This window comes from Heterodontus francisci, chromosome 15 (genome assembly GCF_036365525.1).
Source record: "Heterodontus francisci isolate sHetFra1 chromosome 15, sHetFra1.hap1, whole genome shotgun sequence".
Taxonomy (NCBI): domain Eukaryota; kingdom Metazoa; phylum Chordata; class Chondrichthyes; order Heterodontiformes; family Heterodontidae; genus Heterodontus; species Heterodontus francisci.
Window position 1 is genome coordinate 3,049,513 of NC_090385.1, and position 21,876 is coordinate 3,071,388.

Genomic DNA, 21,876 nt, shown 5'->3' on the forward strand with positions numbered 1-21,876 from the left:
GCAATGAAAATTGGATAAAAATTATTCCACAAGTCTCCAAGCCTCCACGTTCTTTCCCATGTTTCCAGTAACCCCTCCCCATTTATTCATGTGTATTATCACACACCCTCTGCTCTTCTAAAAGTCTCCCTGTCTCTTAGTTTTCTCGATGTGAGAGAGAGAAAGAGTAGTGGATATGGAAGGAGAGTAGAAGGGGTCATAGTGTTAGCAAGAAATACACCACATTAGCAGGATGAGGGTGTTGAACTGGGCATTGGAAGATGGGGCGAAGGGAGTAGAATCACAGAACCATAGAAAGTTTAAGGCACAGAAAGAGGCCACTTGCTCCATCGTGTCTGTGCCGGCTGAAAAACGATCCACCTATTCTAATCCCACCTTCCAGCATTTGGTCCGTATCCCTGCAGCTTACAGCACTTGAGGTGCATATCCAGACTCCTTTTAAGCAAGTTGAGGGTTTCTGCCTCAACTACCCTTTCAGGCAGTGAGTTCCAGACCCCCACGACCCTCTGGGTGAAAAAGTTTTTCCTCATCTCCCCTCTAATTTTTCTACCAATCACTTTAAATCTATGCCCCCTAGTCACTGAGCTCTCTGCTAAGGTGAATAGACCCTTCACCTCCACTCTATTCAGGCCCCTCAAAACTTTGTACATTTCAATCAGATCTCCCCTCAGCCTTCTCTGTTCCAAGAAGAACAACCCCAGCCTATCCAATCTTTCCTCATAGCTGCATTTTTCCAATTCTGGCAACATCCTCGTAAATCTCCTCTGCACCCTCTCTAGTGCAATTACATCCTTACTGTAATGAGGTGACCAGAACTGCACACAGTACTCAAGTTGTGGACTAACCAATGAGTTCCAGCATAACCTTCCTGCTCTTATATTCTATACCTCAGCTAATAAAGGAAAGGATTCCATATGCCTTCTTAACCACCTTATCGACCTGTCCTGCTACCTTCAGGGATCTGTGGACATTCACTCCAAGGTCCCTCACTTCCTCTACACTTCTCAGTATTTCCCCATTAATTGTGTATTCCTTTGCCTTGTTTGACCTCCTCAAATGCATCACCTCACACTTCTCCAGGTTGAATTCCATTTCCCACTTTTCTGTCCATCTGACCAGACCATCAATATCTTCATGCAGCCTATAGCTATCCTCCTCACTATCTACCACACGGCCAATCTTTGTGTTGTCTGCAAACTTCTTGATCATGCCCCCCAAATTGTTGATATACACCACAAAAGTCAGGGGACCCAGTACTGAGCCCTGCAGTCGCTAAAACAGCCGTCAACAATTACCCTTTGTTTCCTGCCACTGAGCCAATTGTGTATCCACCTTGCTGTATTTCCCTCCATCCCAGTCTGCCATGTGGGACCTTGTCAAAAGCCTTGCTAAAATCCATGTAGGTGATGCTATTGGCAGGTGAATGCAGTTGCAAAATCAGAAAAGGAACACAATATGTTCAAAAAACCTGCTGACTACACTTAAGATTAGAGGCATACACCCTAAAATGGAAACCCAACCTGGAAGAAGGTACTAAATATTACCACACTTTCAGTTCCACCTTGTCTATAATCTCCTGAGCCTGCACACACGTGGAAGGTAATGATGCTCATTCTTCTGCTCAACATATTCTCATAAACGACATTACAATCATATTTTCCCCCACTGCCCATACAATGGAAAATGCTCAGAGGTAACACAATGCATTACAATAGCACAGCTTCTAGAGAATGCCATCTCATCGGTTCAGCTCATATTCACTAACCATTGCAAAAACAAGTCAAAGGAAAAATTATGCTACAAAGGATTAGAGGGGGGACTTTGGCAGAAAGAAATACTGTTTGAGAGAATATGGGTCTTTGATGAAAGAGCCAGGTGCATACCTGGAGAGGAAAAACTGAATAAGAAACATGACTGATAAGCATTGGCGTGGTTCTGCCTCTTCCTGCACATCGTTTTAGAATTCTAGACAGAGTTAGCTACAACTTTAACATTTAAGAAAAACAAATCATCTGACCATTGAAAGAAATAATTTGTATTTATATGGTGCTTTTTATGACCTCAGGACAGCCACTTTATAATCAATGATGTAATTCTGAAGCATAGTCACTGTTATAACCAACATCACTAATCATCAACAGAAAATGCTGGAAATACTCAGCAGGTCTGGCAACATCTGTGGAGTGAGAAACAGAGTTAACGTTTCAGGTCAGTGACCCTTCATCACAGATGCTGCCAGACCTGTTGAGTACTTCCAGCAATTTCTGTTTTTATTTCAGATTTCCAGCATCTGCAGTATTTTGCTTTTATTTCACTGAAACATCACTTCTGGCTGGTCAAGAGCCCTGGGTTGTTTTATTACTTTAAAAATGCTATATAAATGCAAGTTGTTGTTGTTGTTGTAAAGCAGTTTAATTGGTCATTTATCACATTGCTGTCCGTGGGAGCTTGCTGTGCACAAATTGGCTGCTGCGATTTCTATATCACAACAGTGACTACACTTCAAAAATAATTCATTGGTTGTAAAGTGCTTTGGGACAGCCTGAGTTTATGAAAGGCGCTGAATAAATGCAAAATCGATCTTCCACTAGTGCATACCGACAAACTGCAGACTTTGCTTGGAATTGAGCCACTGACCTTCTGCTTCTATTTAGGGCAGCAGCACATAACCCCAGACACCAATGAGTCACTAAGGGTTTGCAACATGTAAGGTTATATTGCACTTCAAGATTTGGAGGTTTGAGGTTTGCAGCCCATGAAGATAAAACTGCACTGTATACATTGATAACATACAATGAATTCTGCAGGTGGTTCAAATGAGGTGAGGATGCTACTATCATGCTAAAAAAATTAATGAACGTTTATAAAGTTTTCCAAATAGGACAGAAGTCTTTCTGAAAGGGTTTGACAGAGTAGATGTAGTGAAGATGTTTCCATTTGCAGGGAAGACAAGATCTAGGGACCCTAAATACAGGACAGTCACTAATAAATCCAACAGGGCATTCAGGTGAGAATGTGGAACTCACTATCAGAGGGAGTGGTTGAGGCGAATAGCGTAGATGCATTTAAGGAGAAGTTGGATAAACATATGAGGGAGAAATGTATAGATACGCTGATAGAGTCAGATGAAGTTGGGTGGGAGGAGGCTGATGTGGAGTGTAAACACTGGCTTGTTTCTGTGCTGTAAATTCTATGTAGGACAGTGGATGTGCAGCAAGCTCCCAGAGAAGGCAGTGCAGTTAAAGTAAACTGTCATCTTTAACAAGCAGCTAAATCTAGGACAATGCTTGGGGGATGGGAGATAGTTAACAGCAACATCAACATCAACATCAGAGGATGCTGAAGAAGGAAATTAGTGTCCTTAAGGTAGGGGATCGGCAGTTGGTGTGGGAGGGTGCACGATTGAACAGGTATGAATGGAGCAGGGTCAATGCATCATCTGATAAATATTAGGTAGAGAGGCTGTACACAGAATACTCCCACTTCCAGCCCACACACAAATGATAATGATGAAACTGATCTCTCAGGTTGTTCTAATAACTGAAGACAATGGTTCTTACTTTACAATATTGCACCTAACAAAATTAAACACAGACATTTTAGTGCGAATACAGCACCAGAATATGAATGATAGAACACAGAAGAACATAGAAAGATTGATAGGACAGAAGGAGGCCATTTGGCCCATCCTGTCCGTGCCAGCTGAGAAAGAGCTATCCAGTCTAATCCCACTTTCCAGCTCTCGCTCCACAGCCCTGTCGGTTACAGAACTTCAAGTACATAACCAAGTACTTTTTAAATGTAATGAGGGTTTCTGCCTCTACCACCCTTTCAGGCAGTGAGTTCCAGACCGCACCACCCTCTGGGTGAAAAAGTTATTCCTCAACTCCCCTCTAATCCTTCCACCAATTACTTTAAATCTATGCGCTCAGGTTATTGATCTCTCTGCCGAGGGAAATAGGTCCTTCCTATCCACTCCAACTCAGCCCTTCATTATTTTATACACCTCAATTAAATCTCCCCTCAACCTCTTCAGTTCCCAAGAAAACAACCCCAGACTCTCTAAACCTTCCGTGGAGCTAAAATTCTCCATTCCTGCCAACATCCTCGTAAATCTCCTCTGTACTCTCTCCAATGCAATCATATCCTTCCTGTAATGCGATGACCAAAACTGTACACAGTACTCTAGCTGTGGTCTAACTAGTGTTTTATACAGCTCGGGCATAACCTCCCTGCTCTTATTCTCTAGGCTTCGGCCAATAAAGTATCCCATATGCCTTCTTAACCACCATTGAATATATTCAAGACTGAGTTAGAGAGACTTTTGATCTACAAGGGAGTCAAGGGTTATGAAGGTCAGGCAGGAAAGTGGAGTTAAGGCCACAATCAGATCAGCCATGATCTTATTGAATGGCAGAGTGGGGTCGAGGGGCTGAATGGCCTACTCCTGCTCCTAGTTCGTATGTTCTTACTTTATCTACCTTCCCTGCTACCTTCAGGGATCTGTGCATATACACTGTAAGTTCCCTCTGTTCCTCTACTTTTCAAAATCCTATCATTTATTATGTATTCCCTTGCCTTGTTTGCCCTCCCCAAATACATGACCACACACCTCTCTGCATTAAATTCCATTTGTTACTTTACTGCCCACCCGACCAGTCCATTGATCCCTTCCTAATAAAATAATAATGCATAGGGACAGATTTTGACACTGCTGATTGTAGGGGCTAACACTGTTGCTAAGAATGAGCATCTCTGGGCAGTGGTTGATATTGAGACTCAGGAAATGATACTGGCTATCCTTCTTCATTATGGTCTCAAAAAATGGCCCATTCTGAAGGGTTGGGATGGAACCAGAGAAACATCTTCTTGCCCTGACGGAGGGCAAAAGCCCACAACAGAGGGGATTTAGGATGGGACGATGTCCCATGAGAACTGGATTCCGACCAGGTTAATGTCCAGCTCTGCCACAACCACCCAGGGACCTGACTGGAACCTCAAGCTGAAGGAGATTAAAAAATAGATTCCTAACACAGAGTTAACGCAATAATAATGTTTCAAATTTCGTTGATTGCTTGCAAAACTTGAGAAAGGAGGACAAGCTGCTGGTAAAAAAAGGTGCAAGGATAAGGCCAGCAACTACAGGCCAGTCAGTTTCACCTCAATGGTGGGAAAGCTTTTAGAAATGATAATTTGGGACAAAATCTACAGTCATTTGGACAAATGTGGATTTGTTAAGGGCAAATAGTGCTTAACTAACTTGCTTGAGTTTTTTGATGAGGTAACAGAGAGGGTTGATGAGGGTGATGCAGTTGATGTGGTGTATATGGAATTCCAAAAGGCATTTGATAAAGTGCCACATAACAGGCTTGTCAGCAAAGTTAAAACCCATGAATAAAAGGGACCACAGCAGCATGGATATGAAGTTGGCTGAGTGATAGGAAACAGAGAGTAGTGGTGAACAGTTTTTTGGACTGGAGGATGGTATATAGTGGGGTGCACCAGGGGTCGGTGTTCGGACCCCTGCTTTTCTCGATCTATATTAATGACCTAGACTTGGGTGTACAGAGCACAATTTCAAAATCTTTGGATGACACAAAATTTGGAAATATTGTGAACTGTGAGGAGGATGGTGATAAACTTCAAGAGGACATAGACAGGCTGGTAGAATGGGAGTAAAAACAAGAAATGCTGGAACCACTCAGCAGGTCTGGCAGCATCTGTGGAAAGAGAAGCAGAGTTAACGTTTCGGGTCAGTGACCCTTCATCGGATGAAACGTTAACTCTGCTTCTCTTTCCACAGATGCTGCCAGACCTGCTGAGTGGTTCCAGCATTTCTTGTTTTTATTTCAGATTTCCAGCATCCGCAGTATTTTGTTTTTATTATGGTAGAATGGGAGGACAGGTGGCAGATGAAATGTAATGTAGGGAAGTGTGAAGTGATTCATTTTGGTAGGAAGAATAAGGAGAGACAATATATATTACAGGATACAATTCTAAAGTGGGTGCAGGAGCAGAGGGACCTGGGGGTATATGTGCACAAATCATTGAAGGTGGCAGGACAGGTTGAGAAAGTGGTTAATAAAGTATATGGGATACTGGGCTTTATAAAGAGGGGCATAAAGTCAAGAACAAGGAAGTTATGTTAAACCTGTATAAAACATCAGTTCGGCCTCAGCTGGAGTATTGTGTCCAGTTTTGAGCACCATCTTTTTGGAATGATGTGAAGGCTTTAGAAAGGGTGAAGAAAAGATTCCTGAGAATGGCTCTGGGGATGAGGAACTTCAGTTATGTGGACAGCTTGGAGAAGCTGGGATTGTTCTCCTTGGAGGTGATAGAGGTGTTCAATATCATGAGGGGTCTGGACAGAGTAGATCGAGAAGAACTGTTTGGTGGAAGGATCCAGAACCAGAGGACACTGATATAAGGTGATTGGCACAAAAAGCAATGGTGACGTGGGGAAAAACTTTTTCATGCAGCGAGTGGTTAAGGTCTGTAATGCACTGCCTGAGAGTGTGGTGGAGGCAGGTTCAAATGAGGACTTCAGTAGAGAATTAGATAATTATCTGAAGAGACAAAATTTGCAGGGCTACAGGGAAAACGTGGGTGAGTGGGACTAAATGTGTTGCTGTTGCAGTGAGCCAGCATGGTCTCCTTCTGTGCTGTATCCATGCTGTGTTAAACAAACACAGACTGTGTGACGGGTTACATGTATGACTGTCAGGAAATTTCAAATGAGAAGGACAATCATTCAGATCCAGAAATTCCCAATAACTGTTCTGGGAATACTAAAGGAGCTCTGGCTGTCTAAGCCTTGAAGTGAGTTGGAATTCTCAAGATGACAGTTTCATCCTTGGCTGTGATTAAAAATAACACTGTGGGGAAACAGTTCGATTCGGCCTGTTACTGAGCTCAGGGATAGCGATGTGTGATTACCACACGCCCAGTCGTGGTAAGGCAGACAGCACACAAACTTTGTGTACCTGCTCATCATAGCCCAGCCTGAAACACGCTGCTCACTGGCTGTACACTCAACAGGGGGCCCAATAGCGTGTGTGGCTAGCATGACCGACAGTTAACCTGCCCTTCTTAAAGGCAACCTGTCCCTCATGAAGGCAACCTGCCTCTCTTAAAGAAGGGGCGCAGCCAGGCTGCAGCAGCTACTGGAACTGTGTGTTGAGGGAAGGAAGGAAACTGCCAATGGATCAACAGGCCAGAGAGAGGGCTCTCAGGTTCTCTGATGTGACGCTGAAGGCATCAGTCTGGGTTGACAAGAGGAGGATGGAGGTCATGTTTCCATAGGACCACAGGAGGCCTTCAAGTGACACTCACGAAGAGAATTGGAGTCGGTGGTGAGGGAGGTGAAATCCTGCAGTCTGGACCCAATGATCAGGCTGCAGTGCTGGAAAAACTTTAATGACCTCACACAGGGGCTCAAGGTCTGTGAATGAATCTTCAAATGCCATCTCCTACCCACTGCAGCACCAACCTCTCACGCTTCTCGATTCATCACACCCTCATCACCTACCTGTCAGCAAACAGGGCTCATCCAGAACATTAGCGTAATTAGTATTCTTTAATTAAAGGGAGTAGCTAAGTAATCTAAAGGTAAGCAATGGCAGGAGAGCTCAGCTCCAGCATATGCTCCTGCTGCGCTATGTGTGCAGGAAGTGTATCCATCTGCAGCTACTGACTACCTGCATTACGGAGCTAGAGCTGCGGGTGGATTCACTGTGGAGCATCTGCGATGCTGAGGATGTCGTGGATAGCACGTTTAGTGAGGTGGTCACACTGCAGGTAATGGCAGCACAGGCAGAAAAGGGATGGGTGACCACCAGGCAGAGTAGTAGGCGCAGGCAGGTAGTACAGGAGTCCCCTGTGGCCATCCCCCTCTCAAACAGATATACCGCTTTGGATACTGTTGGGGGGATGGCCTCCCAGGGGAAAGCAGCAACAGCCAAGTTCATGGCACCACGGAGGGCTCTGCTGCACAGCAGGGGGGGAAAGACTGGGAGAACCTAGTGATCGGGGATTCAATTGTAAGGGGAACAGACAGGCGTTTCTGTGGCTACAAATGAGACTCCAGGATGGTATATTGCCTCCCTGGTGCTAGGATCAAGGATGTCTCGGAGCGGCTGCAGGACATTCTGAAGGGGGAGGGTGAACAGCCAGTGGTCGTGGTATATGCCGGTACCAACGACATAGGTAGAAAAAGGGAATGAGGTTCTGCAAGATGTATTTAAGGAGTTAGGAGCTAAATTAAAAAGCAGGACCTCAAAGGTAGCAATCTCAGGATTACTTCCTGTGCCACGTGTTAGTGAGTATAGGAACAGGAGAATAGACTAGATGAATGTGTGGCTGGAGAAATGGTGCAGGAGGGAGGGATTTAGATTCCTGGGACATCGGGACCCGTTCTGGGGAAGGTGGGACCTGTACAAGTGGGACGGGTTACACCCAGGCAGGATCAGAACCGATGTCCTCGCAGGGGTGTTTGCGAGTGCTGTTGGGGAGGATTTAAACTAGAATGGCAGGGGGATGGGAACCTGAACGGGGAGACTGAGGAGGAGGAAACAAGGATAGAAACGAAAGACAGGAAACAAAAAGACAAAAGTAGAAGGCAGAGAAATCAAGGGCAGGAAACAAATAGGGCCGTAGTGTGAAATAATGCTAAGATGACTAAGACTGTTAAAAAGACAAGCCTAAAGGCATTGTGTCTCAATGCGTGGAGTATTCACAATAAGGCAGGCGAATTAACCGCACAAATAGATGGAAATGGATACGATTTAGTTGCGATTATGCAGACATGGCTGCAGGGTGACCAAGGATGGGAACTGAACATCCAGGGGTATGCAATATTTAGGAAGGACAGGCAAAAAGGGAAAGGAGGTGGAGTAGCGTTGTTAGTAAAAGAGGAAATCAATACAATCGTGCGGAAAGATATTAGCTCAGAGAATCCTGATGTGGAATCTGTATGGGTGGAGCTAAGAAACACCAAGGGGCAGAAAATGTTGTTGGGGGTTGTATATAGACCCCCAAACAGCAGTGGGGATGTAGAGGATTGCATTAAACAGGAGATTAGAGACGCATGCAATAAGGGTGCAACTGGAATTATGGGTGAATTTAATCTACATATAGATTGGGCAAATCAAATTAGCAATAATACTGTGGAGGAGAAATTCCTGGAGTGAGTACGTGATGGTTTTTTAGACCAATACATTGAGGAACCAACTAGAGAACAGGCCATCCTAGACTGGGTATTGTGTAATGAGAAAGGATTAATTAACAATCTTGTTGTGCAGGGTCCTTTGGGGAAGAGCAACCATAACATGAAGGAATTCGTCATTAAGATGGAGAATGAGAGAGTTGATTCCGAGACTAGGGTCTTGAATATAAATAAAGGAAACAATGAAGGTATGAGGCGCGAGTTGGCTATGATAGATTGGGGAACGTTACTTAAAGGGTAGAAGGAATTTTCCTCCACGCAAGATCAGGTGCCAGGTTGTTCAACCTTGCCTGTCCAAGAGCGAAGATCAAAGTACGAAAAGTCCTCATCAGAGAACTCCTCTTTGCTGACGGTGCTGCATTAACATCTCACACTGAAGAGTGTCTGCAGAATCTCATCGACAGGTTTGTGGCTGCCTGCAACAAATTTGGCCTAACCATCAGCCTCAAGAAAACGAACATCATGGGACAGGATGTCAGAAATGCTCCATCCATCAATATCGGCGACGACTCTCTGGAAGTGGTTCAAGAGTTCACCTACCTAGGCTCAACTATCACCAGTAACCTGTCTCTCAATGCAGAAATCAACAAGCACATGGGAAAGGCTTCCACTGCTATGTTCAGACTGGCCAAGAGAGTGTGGGAAAATGGCGCACTGACACGGAACATAAAAGTCCGCGTGTATCAAGCCTGTGTCCTCAGTACCTTGCTCTACGGCAGCGAGGCCTGGACAACGTATGTCAGCCAAGAGCGAAGTCTCAATTCATTCCATCTTAGCTGCCTCTGGAGAATCCTTGACATCAGGTGGCAGGACCGTATCTCCAACACAGAAGTCCTCAAGGCAGCCAACATCCCCAGCTTATACACCCTACTGAGTCAGTGGCGCTTGAGATGGCTTGGCCATGTGAGCCGCATGGAAGATGGCAGGATCCCCAAGGACACATTGTACAGCGAGCTCGCCACTGGTATCAGACGCACCGGCCGTCCATGTCTCCGCTTTAAAGACGTCTGCAAACGCGACATGAAGTCCTGTGACACTGATCACAAGTCGTGGGAGTCAGTTGCCAGCGATCCCAGAGCTGGCGGGCAACCATAAAGGCGGGGCTAAAATGTGGCGAGTCGAAGAGACTTAGCAGTTGGCAGGAAAAAAGACAGAAGCGCAAGGGGAGAGCCAACATGTATAACAGCCCCGACAACCAATTTTATCTGCAGCACCTGTGGAAGAGTCTGTCACTCCAGAATTGGCCTTTATAGCCACTCCAGGTGCTGCTTCACAAACCACTGACCACCTCCAGGCGCTTACCCATTGTCTCTCGAGACAAGGAGGCCAAAGAAGAAGAAGAAGAACTTAAAGGGTTGACAGTGGATAGGACAGTGGATGTAATAGCAGAGCACTTGGAAAACAATGACAGGATCGGACAAAGACAACGTAGATTTACGAAAGGGAAATCATGCTTGACAAATCTACTGGAATTTTCTGAGGATGTAACCAGTAGAATAGATAAGGGAGAACCAGCGGATGTGGTGTATTTGGACTTTCAGAAGGCTTTCGATAAGGTCCCACATAAGAGATTAGCGTGTAAAATTAAAGCACATGGGATTGGGGGTAAGGTACTGACATGGATAGAGAACTGGTTGGCAGACAGGAAACAAAGAGTAGGAATAAACAGGTCTTTTTCTGAGTGACAGGCAGTGACTAGTAGGGTACTGCAGGGATCAGTGCTAGGACCCCAGCTATTCACAATATATATTAATGATATAGATGAGGGAATTAAATGTAATATATCCAAGTTTGCAGACAACACAAAGCTGTGTGGGAGTGGGAGCTGTGAGGAGGATGCAGAGAAGCTCCAGTGTGATTTGGACAGGTTGAGTGAGTGGGCAAATACATGGCAGATGCAGTATAATGTGGATAAATGTGAAGTTATCCACTTTGGTGGCAAAAACAGAAAGGCAGATTATTATCTGAATGGCGATAGATTGGGAAAGGGGGAGGTGCAGCAAGACCTGGGTGTCCTCGTACACCAGTCACTGAAAGCAAGAATGCAGGTGCAGCAGGCAGTTAAGAAGGCAAATGGTATGTTGGCCTTCATAGCGAGAGGATTTGAGTACAGGAGCAAGGATGTCTTGCTGCAATTATACAAGGCCTTGGTGAGACCACATCTGGAGTATTGTGTGCAGTTTTGGTCTCTTTATCTGAGGAAGGATGTTCTTGCTATGGAAGGAGTGCAGCAAAGGTTTACCAGACTGATTCCTGGGATGGCAGGACTGACATATGAAGAGAGATTGGATCGACTAGGTTTGTATTCACTAGAGTTCAGATGAATGAAAGGGGATCTCATAGAAACCTACAAAATTCTAACAGGACTGGACAGACTAGATGCAGGAAGGATGTTCCCGATGGTGGGGGAGTCCAGGACCAGGGGGTCACAGTCTAAGGATAAGGGGTAAGCCATTTAGGACTGAGATGAGGAGAGATTTCTTCACCCAGAGAGTGGTGAACCTGTGGAATTCTCTACCATGGAAAGAGGTTGAGGCCAAATCATTAAATATATTCAAGAAAGAGTTAGATATAGTTCTTAGGGCTAATGGGATCAAGGGATACAGAGAGAAAGTGGGAACAGGGTACTGAGTTTAGATGATCAGCCATGATCGTATTGAATGATGGAGCAGACCCGAGGGGCCGAATGGCCGACTCCTGCTCCTATTTTTCAATGTTTCCATGTTTCCATTCAGATACTCCACCTTACCCTAACACACCTATTAATGCTTCCAGACTAACACCCACCTCTCGCTGCTTCCACATACTTCAGGCTATTCAGCTATGGCACATCACCCAAACACACTGAACCCAATCACTGACATTCTTCCTTTTCTCTTGCAGAGCAAGGTGGCCTGTAACAGGAGGAAGCAGAGCGGAAACAGCAGGTGACAGGCACAGCTGCATTATCTGAGCCCTCTGGAGGATGTGGTTCTCCACGTCATGGGACCGGCTGAGACTGAGATTGGTGCATCTGTTGTTCCGGGAACTTTCAGGATGACAGTATATTCCTGCCTTACATTCCTTCTCAACTTCCTCCTCACCCTCATCCTGCTGTTTGGCATCAAGTTCAGGCTGCAGGTAGTGTGACCATGGACCTCTTGCTTTCCATCCCACCCTTCCTCCTCACTCCAACCCTTCCTTTCTGAATTTCTGCTTTCGGATACCCAGGACCTGTTGCCTGGGCAGTCACAGCAGACTCATGAGAACAGGGGACAGATATACCTGACCTCTGATAAAACAGCAGCTCCACTTGTTCTGACACTCACAGCCACCAGCTCAGATAGAGGCACTGTGTGTACCTTAGTGGGTGGTATAGAGTTGGCATCAGCATGTGGTGACTCACTGGGTATGAGTGGGCTGCAACCAGGCCAGAGGGAAAGGATAGTTTGTCTGCCAACTCCCCAGAGGGCGAGGTCATGGACGAGCTCTGCTGCAGTGAACTCAGGTTTAATGGGGCAGCGAACAGGGGAACGTGGATGATGATATACACGGAGATGTTTGGTGCATTGGCTGGTCTGCCCGACAGCCTCCTGTCACAGTCAATGGCCATGGAGGAGTCCGGCTCCAACATGGCACGAACATGACGCAGAGCTTGCAGCCTATCCTTTCCAGTGTGGCAGTGCTGGCCAATTCTACAAGAACACTTATGGACCCAACCATGATGCAGCATCTGGTGGCTGATGTCTCAGCTTCCATTGCAGCACAAGCAGAAGCCACCCAACATCTGAATGCTGCAGTGGACACTCAGACTGAAGATATGAGGTCTCTGCTTGTTGCCATGCAGGCCCAGACTGCTGCCATCAAGGCGGTGGATCTCAATGCTCAATGGGGTTTGCAGGGTGTCACAGTGGTCCAACAAGCTGTGCTCCAGCAGATTACAAGGATTGCGGAGGTGCTGCCCCGGGGGGAGTGTCAGTGACTCCATGGAGCATGAACTTACTGTCCTCTCTCACTGCCACACCGCCAGTGCCCTTGCTGTTCCCTGTCAGCAGGCCAGCCAGACTGCTGCTGCCCATGCCGAGGTGGTGCGTTCTGAAGCTGGGCCCTCGAGGCCCAGAGCTGCTATCGGGATGTAACCTACAAGGCTATAGACCATGAGCAGCAAGGAGGGGTTAGGCTAGATGGCTCTTTTTCGGTCAGCAAAGGATTGATGGGCCGAATGGCCTCCTTCTCTGCTGTAAATTTCTATGTTTCTATTTTTCTAGTTGGTGGATAGACTTTGGGGAGTCAGGTGGTGAGTTACCTGTTGCAGAATACCCAGACTCTGGCTTGCTCTTGTAGCCACAGTATTGATACATATATACATTTATAATCTGACTGTTGGTTGTTCACTAGCTCACCTTCTGTAAAAACTACCCTGGATATTGACGTTAATGTTGATATGTTCAATGGCAGAGAGAGTTGAGGTTCAGCTGTGAGAGCAATCGAAGGTATAAAAACCAAATAATTCTAGAGGAAAGATGGTAATGAAAGATCCAAAAATGTACAGTCAGCTTATACTCCAATTGTTGAATTGTTTTTGATAGTTTGTGTTTTATTACCTAAAATTATATTGAATTTACAGTGCAGTAACAGGCCATTTGGCCCAACTAATCCATGGTCTGTGCTCCACAAAAGACTCCCTCTCATCCCCATCACCAGAACCTCCCAGTTTCTCCCTCATGTGTTTATCCAGCTTCCTCTTAAATGTATCGATACTATTCACCTCAACCATTCCCTGTGGTAGCGAGTTCCACATTCCCACCACTCTCTGGGGACCGAGGTTTCTCCTGAATTCCCGAATGGATTTGTTAGTGGTTGTCATACCTTGGGGAACAGGTAGCTCAGTTGGCTAGCATGTGGTTCCGAAAAATATCAACAGTTCAGGTTCAATTCCCGTTCCAGTCTGAGGAAGGCAACCTCACATGTCCTCTTCCCTAGTAATGCTCATCTCTCCTAGTTGGAGGAAAGAAAGCAGAGGATCTGCCCTTGGGAAGAACACCGACACACCACAGCATCTTGATGGTCCCAGTTTTGGTCTCTTTTATGAGTGGAAACACAGTTTTTCTGAACTTGCATTCATAAAAATAGCCCATGGTTCTGTATGTAAATTCTTTATTGTATTTCATCCGAATTTGAGTTGATGAAAGTCAGTCGCAGAAATGGGGCCACAATAGGGATGGAACAGTATGGAGGTTTACTGAACCCACCAAACAGAAGATGTGTGGGTTCACCCACCTACATGCAACTCGACTGAAAGTATGGCACAGGTTATTTATAGTTTAGCTTTATGTGAAAATGTAGGCTCGGCTGTTGTTGTGACAGTGTGGAGTGGGGAAAGGGGAAAATGACTCACTTGTTGTGGGAATTATGCAACTAATTATAAAATCTGTTTTTTCAAGCCACACAAAGAAGTGCCTTTTAAGGAAAATGATCTGAGGACACATTTGATGTTTCTAAGATTGCGATTTTAGCACCGGTTTAGAAAATGAAAGAAACTACAAATGGAAAGATGCCACATAAGCAAGAAGTGTGTTTTCGTAGATACATAAATCAAGATGTAGGTGAGTGTAACTCGGCACTGGGTCTAGCCACAGCTCCAAAGTCAGAATTAACCTTAATGTACTGGCTCACTGTACTGACAACCAGAATGGTGAGGACATCCTCACACTATTCAAGTGAAGAGACAAAGGCTGTTCCTCTTAGGGTCAAAACAAAATTCAGTTATCTTCGGAGTCACAGGTAGCACATACACTGAGATACAAACAGAAGAGCATCAGTTGTATAGAGCTCTGGTCAGATCCCATCTGGAGTAACTGGGCACTGCACCTCAGGAAGGATATTCTGACCTTGGAGGGGGTGCAGTGCAGATTCACCAGAATGCTACTGGGGATAAAAGGATTAAATTATGAGAATAGATTGCATAGACCATGCTGGTATTCCCTTGAGTTTAGAAGATTAAGCAGTGATCTAATTGAGGTGTTTAAGACGATTAAAGGTTTTGCTAGGGTATTACAAATGACATAGTATTGACAGCACAGAAACAGGCCGTTCGGCCCAACAGCTCCATGCTGGTGTTTCTGCTCCACACGAACTTCCTCCCACCCCTCTTCATCTCACCCCATCACTATATCCTTCTATCTCTTTCTCCCTCATGTGTTTATCCAGCTTCCCCTTAAATGCATCGATACTATTCACCTCAACTACTCCTTGTGGTAGCAAGTTCCACATGCTCACCACTGGGTAAAGAGGTTTCTCCTGAATTCCTGATTGGATTTATTAGTGACTGTCTTATATTTAAGGCCTTTAGTCCTGGTCTTGCCCGCAAGTGGAAATATTGGCGGTTAAATTAATAATGAGTGTGTGGATGTCTTTCTTTGGCCTCCTTATCTCGAGAGACAATGGGTAAGCGCCTGGAGGTGGTCAGTGGTTTGTGAAGCAGCGCCTGGAGTGGCTATAAAGGCCAATTCTAGAGTGACAGGCTCTTCCACAGGTGCTGCAGAAAAATTTGTTTGTCGGGGCTGTTACACAGTTGGCTCTCCCCTTGCCCTTTTGTCTGTTTTCTTGCCAACTGCTAAGTCTCTTCGACTCGCCACACTTTAGCCCCGCCAGCTCTGGCGAATGCTGGCAACTGACTCCCACGACTTGTGATCAATGTCACAGGACTTCATGTCGCGTTTGCAGACGTCTTTGAAGTGGAGACATGGACGGCCGGTGGGTCTGATACCAGTGACGAGCTCACTGTACAATGTGTCTTTGGGGATCCTGCCATCTTCCATGTGGCTCACATGGCCAAGCCATCTCAAGCGCCGCTGACTCAGTAGTGTGTATAAGTTGGGGATGTTGGCTGCCTCGAGGACTTCTGTGTTGGAGATACGGTCCTGCCACCTGATGCCAAGTATTCTCCGGAGGCAGCGAAGTTGGAATGAATTGAGACGTCGCTCTTGGCTGACATACGTTGTCCAGGCCTCGCTGCCATAGAGGGTGATGATATTGGCATCGCGCATGTCCTGAGGTACTGCTCCCTCGTCCCAGCACAGGCATAGCAGTTCATGTAGTGCTGAGAGTATGGCAGGCTTGGCACTCTTGATTATTTCAGGGGTAATGCTGTCCTTCCCAGGGGCTTTTCCGCTGGCTAGAGAATCAATGGCATCACTGAGTTCCGATTTTGTTGGCTATATGTCCAGCTCATCCATAACTGGCAGAGACAGGGCTGCATTGAGGGCAGTCTCAGTGACAACATTCTCCCTGGAGTACAGTTCTAGGTACTGCTCAACCCAGCGGTCCATTTGCTTGCGTTGGTCAGTGATTGTGTCCCCTGATTTAGATTTGAGGGGGGCGATCTTCTTGATGGTTGGCCCAAAAGCTCTCTTAATGCCATCATACATTCCTCTGATGTTTCCGGTGTCAGAGGCCAGCTGAATATGACTGCATAGGTGTTGCCAGTAGTCATTTGCACAGCGCCTGGCTGTTCTTTGTGCAGTGCTTCTGGCTGTTTTAAGTGCTACGGATGTTAACTCGCTGGGGGCTTTCTTGTCGTTCAACAGTGCAGTGCGCTTAGCGGCTATGACAGGTTCCAGCTCTTCATTGCCAGATTGAAACCAGTCTGCATTTCTCTTCGCACTTTTGCCGTAGGTGGTCAAAGCTGACTCATCGATGGCGTCTCTGATGTGGGCCCACTTGGTCTCAGCATCCCCTGTGGGAGTGTTTTGAAGGGCTGTTACAAGTGAATTTAGAAATTTTTGTAACAGCTGTGGGTGAGAAATTCTGCTCGTGTTGATGCGCGGGGGGCCCCTTCTGCTTGGAATGATGCAACTTCTTTGGTCTGAGTCTAACCTTGCTGCACACCAGGGAGTGGTCGGTGTCGCAGTCCGCACTGTGGAAGCTGCGTGTGATTTGAACACTGTTTAAGGTGGCTCGCCTTGTGACGATGAGGTCTAGCTGGTGCCAACGACGCGATCTTGGGTGCCTCCATGAAACCTGGTGACAGGGTTTAGTGTGAAAGAACGAGTTGGTAATGCAGAGGTTATGATAGGTACACAACTCAAGCAGTCTCTGCCCGTTCTCATTCATCCTTCCAACGCCATAGCGCCCAAGGCAGGAGGGCCATGAGTCATGGTCGGCCCCAACCCTGTCAGTACGTGATTAATCAACACCTGCTCACTGCATTGAAATCTGAATCTAAGCTGTGATAGTTTGAAGAATGGCTGAACAGGTGAGAGAGTGAGCAACATGGTTTTCAAACACTGTACAGGAGGGCTTGCTGGAAGAGGGGGGAAGGGCAGTCATCCTGGCTGGATTTTCAGAGTGCTTTGGGGGCAAGCACAGGTCCAGCCACAAATTGAAGATCCCATTCCTGGAATGTGTCTCTGGATCCCGATACCTTCGGAATGTGCTGCAATTTTGGAAGAGAGGGCAGGGTGGGAAGACGGGAACCCACTCACCTCCAATTCACTGCCTTCAGGATCTTGTTTATGGGCTGGGAGGGCCAGAGGGGAATTTTCAAAGAGGAGAGCAGGAGAAGCGAACGATCTGATGGACGGAAGTGAGTCGCTGTTGGGAGCAATGCAGTTGGACATTGGTTGATGTCGATAATTATTCAAAGAAATTGAAAAAACAGTGTGATTGAAAGCTCGTGTTTCACCTTCCTTCTTGTTCACCATTTAGCCACTTGTTTACACTGTGATGCTGCTGGCTCTCTACCTGCTGCCTGCACCGTTCTGCAAGGCAATGGCAAGTTCTGCCATCTGCCTTTCAATATTGCAGTCTGCAGTCATTTCCCACCTCCATGCTGCTCCCACCAACACTGATTGTGCACCTCAATCACCCCAGCCCAATTAGATTGTTTTCATTTGAAGTTAGCATCAGGTCAGCCACACTGACACAGCACAGGGTTGGGACTTGGAAATTATCCTGGTGTCGGGGTCCCAACCCTGGAATGAAAGTCCAACCCCTGTATGTGAAAGGGGGCTGGAAGCTGTCCAAACACATGCTCAGGAGGCAGTGGGAACAAGTGGTGGCAGAGGCCAATGCCAGGAGAATTGCTCCAAGAGCATGGATGCAGTGCAGGAAGAAGTTTAATGATCTGACACAAGCTGTCAAGGTGAGTGAGTTCATCTTCAAATGATATATCCTATCAACAGCACCACTAGCCTCGTTCACTGCTCAATTCACTAAATCCCCATCACCCACCTACCAACAATCTCTATCAATCAGGACTCAGCTCAAAAATTCAAATGCTTTTCCTCACCCTCACACACTCAGTATTATTGCAAGCCTCACACACACAACTCATAAGCTTGTATACACTGCCAGCTATTCCACCATGACAGCCAAATTACCCAAACACATTGTAGAACACACTTCCCTCTTGCTTACAGGAGAAGGTGGCACATAACAGTAGGTAGCAGCAAGTACCCGTAGGGGATTGCCTACATGCAGATTGCCTGCATGTTTTATTCTCCATGGAGGAGACAATGCTGGCCATCATGGGAAGGGAAATCACTGATGCTGTGGCCACTGGCAGGGATGGAGAAACTGCTGATGAAGAGAACCAGCACAGATTTGTAAAAGGCAGATCATGCTTGACTAATCTAATTGCATTTTTTGATGAAGTAACAGAATGTGGTGGATGTTGTTTATATGGATTTTAAGAAAACAATTGATAAGGTACCACATAAAAGGCTGGTTAACAAAATTGAGACTCATGGAATAGGAGGGTCAGTGTCCAACTAGATAAAAAAATTGGCTTAAGGACAGAAAACAGCAAGTTGTGGTAAATGGTTGTTTTTCAGACTGGAGGATGGTAGACAGTGGTGTTCCTCAAGGGTCAGTGCTGGGACCAATGCTTTTTTTGCTATATATAAATGACTTGGATCTTGGAATACAGAGTAGAATCTCAAAATTTGCAAACAGTGAGGATGATATTAACCGCCTACAACATGACGTAGATAGGTTAGCAGAATGGGCAGAGAGGTGGCAGATGGAATTTAATACTGACAAGTGTGAGATGATGTGTTTTGGTAGAAGGAATAGGAAGAGACAATATAGACTTAATGTTGCAGTTCCAAAAAGTGTGTAGGAACAGAGGGACCTGGGAGTGTATGTGCATCGATCTTTGAAGGTGGCAGGACATATTGAGAGAGTAGTTAATAAAGCATATGGGATCTTGGGCTTCAGAAATACAGGTATTGAGTACAAAAGCAGGGAAGTTATGCTGAACCTTTATAAAGCTCTGGTTAAGCCCCAACTAGAGTAATGCATCCAGTCCTGGTAACCACACTTCAGGAAGAATGTGAGGGTCCTTGAGAGGGTGCAAAGGAGATTTACCAGAATGGTTCCAGGGATGAGAGATTTAAATACAAGGTTAGGTTGGAAAAGCTGGGGTTGGTGTCCTTAGAGTACAGGAGATTGAGTGGAGACTTAATAAAGGTGTAATAGATCATGACAGGCTTTGATAAGTTAGACAAGGAAAATCTGTTCCCATTAACTAATAGTACACCAATTGAAGGTTTTAGACAGAGATCAGGGGGAATGTGAAGAAGAACTTTATTACACAATGAGTGGTAATGACCTTGGTTCAAACATGGACAAAAGAGCTGAACTCAAGAGGTGAGGTGACATCAAGGCAGCATTTAACCAAGTATGGCATCAAGGAGCCCTAGCAAAACTGAAGTCAATGGGAATCGGGGGAAAACTCTCCACTGGTTAGAGTCATACCTAGCGCAAAGGAAGATGGTTGTGGTTGTTGGAGGTCAATCATCTGAGCTCAAGGACATCACTGCAGGAGTTCCTCAGGGTAGTGTCCTAGGCCCAATCATCTTCAGCTACTTCAACAATGACCTTCCTTCAATCATTAGGAAGTGGGGATGTTCGCTGATGATTGCACAATGCTCAGCACCATTTGCAACTCCTCAGATACTGAAGCAGTCCGTGTAGAAATGCAGCAAGACCTGGACAATATCCAGACTTGGGCTGATAAGTGGCAAGTAACATTCGCGCCACACAAGTGCCAGGCAATGACCATCTCAAACAAGAGAGAATTTAACCATCCCCCCTTGACGTTCAATGGCATTCCCATCGCTGAATCTCCCACTATCAACATCCTGAGGGCTACCATTGACCAGAAACTGAACTGGAGTAGCCATATAAATACCGTGGCTACAAGAGCAGGTCAGAGGCTAGGAATCCTGAGGCGGGTAACTCACCTCCTGACTCCCCAAAGCCTGTCCACCATCTATAAGGCACAAGTCAGGAGTATGATGGAATACTCTCCACTTTCCCGGATGAGTACAGCTCCAACAACATTCAAGAAGCTCAACACCATCCAGGACAAAGCAGCCCGCTTGATTGCCACCCTATCTACAAACATTCACTCCCTCCATCACTGACACACAGTGGCAGCAGTGCGTACCATCTACAAGATGCACTGCAGCCATGCACCAAGGCTCCTGAGACAGCAACTTCCAAACCCGCGACCTCTACCATCTAGAAGGACAAGGGCAGCAAATGCATGGGAACACCACCATCTGCAAGTTCCCCTCCAAGTCACGCACCATCCTGGCTTGGAACTATATCGCCGTTCCTTCACTGTCGCTGGGTCAGAATCCTGGAACTCCCTTCCTAACAGCACTGTGGGTGTCGCCTACCCCGCATGGACTGCAGCGGTTCAAGAAGGCAGCTCACCACCACCTTCTCAAAGGCAATTAGGGATGGACAATAAATGCTGGTCTAGCCAGTGATGCCCACATCCTGTAAATGAATAAAAAAAAAAATCCTCACTCTTTTTAGCCCCTGGGTTACTGCCTATTGCTGGTATGGAACTTGTGTCTTCTACTGTGAAGACAGATGCAAAATATTTGTTCAATGCCTCTGCCATTTCCTCATTCCCCAGGATAATTTTTCCTGTCTCTGGTTCCAAGGGACCAATGTTTACTTTAGCTACTCTCTTCCTTTTGATATAACTATGAAAGCTCTTACACTCTGTTTTTATATTCCTGGCTAGTTTACTCTCATTCTATTTTTTCCTTTTTTATCAACTTTTTGGTGGCCCTTTGCTGGTTTCTAAAACACTCCCAATCCTCAGATTTGCTACTCTTTTTGCAACATTGTCAACCTTTTTTAAAAATCTACCACTAACCTTAACTTCCTGAGTGAGAAACGGATGGGTATTTCTGGCTGAGTTTTTTGTTTTTCAAAGGAATGTATTTTTATTGAATACTTTGAATTGTTTCTTTAAATGTTTCCCACTGTTCATTTACCGCCATACCTTCCAGTCTATTTACCCAATTCACCTTACCCAGTTCTCCCCTCATGCCTACGTAATTGGCTTTGTCCAAGTTTAAGATTCTTGTTTGTTATTGCAGCATGTCACTTTCAAACTTAGCATGGAATTTAATGGCATTATGATCACTATTTCCCAGTGGATCTTTTACTATGACATTAATAATTAACCCGGCTTCATTACACAATACTAGATCTAAGACAGTTTTATCTCTAGTCGGTTCCACAACGTATTGCTTCCAAGAAACTGTCCCAAAAACATTCTACAAACTCATCTTTTAGACCGCTCCTGCCAATTTCATTGTGCCAATCTATTCTTTTTTTCTTTTGGGCCTCCTTATCTCGAGAGA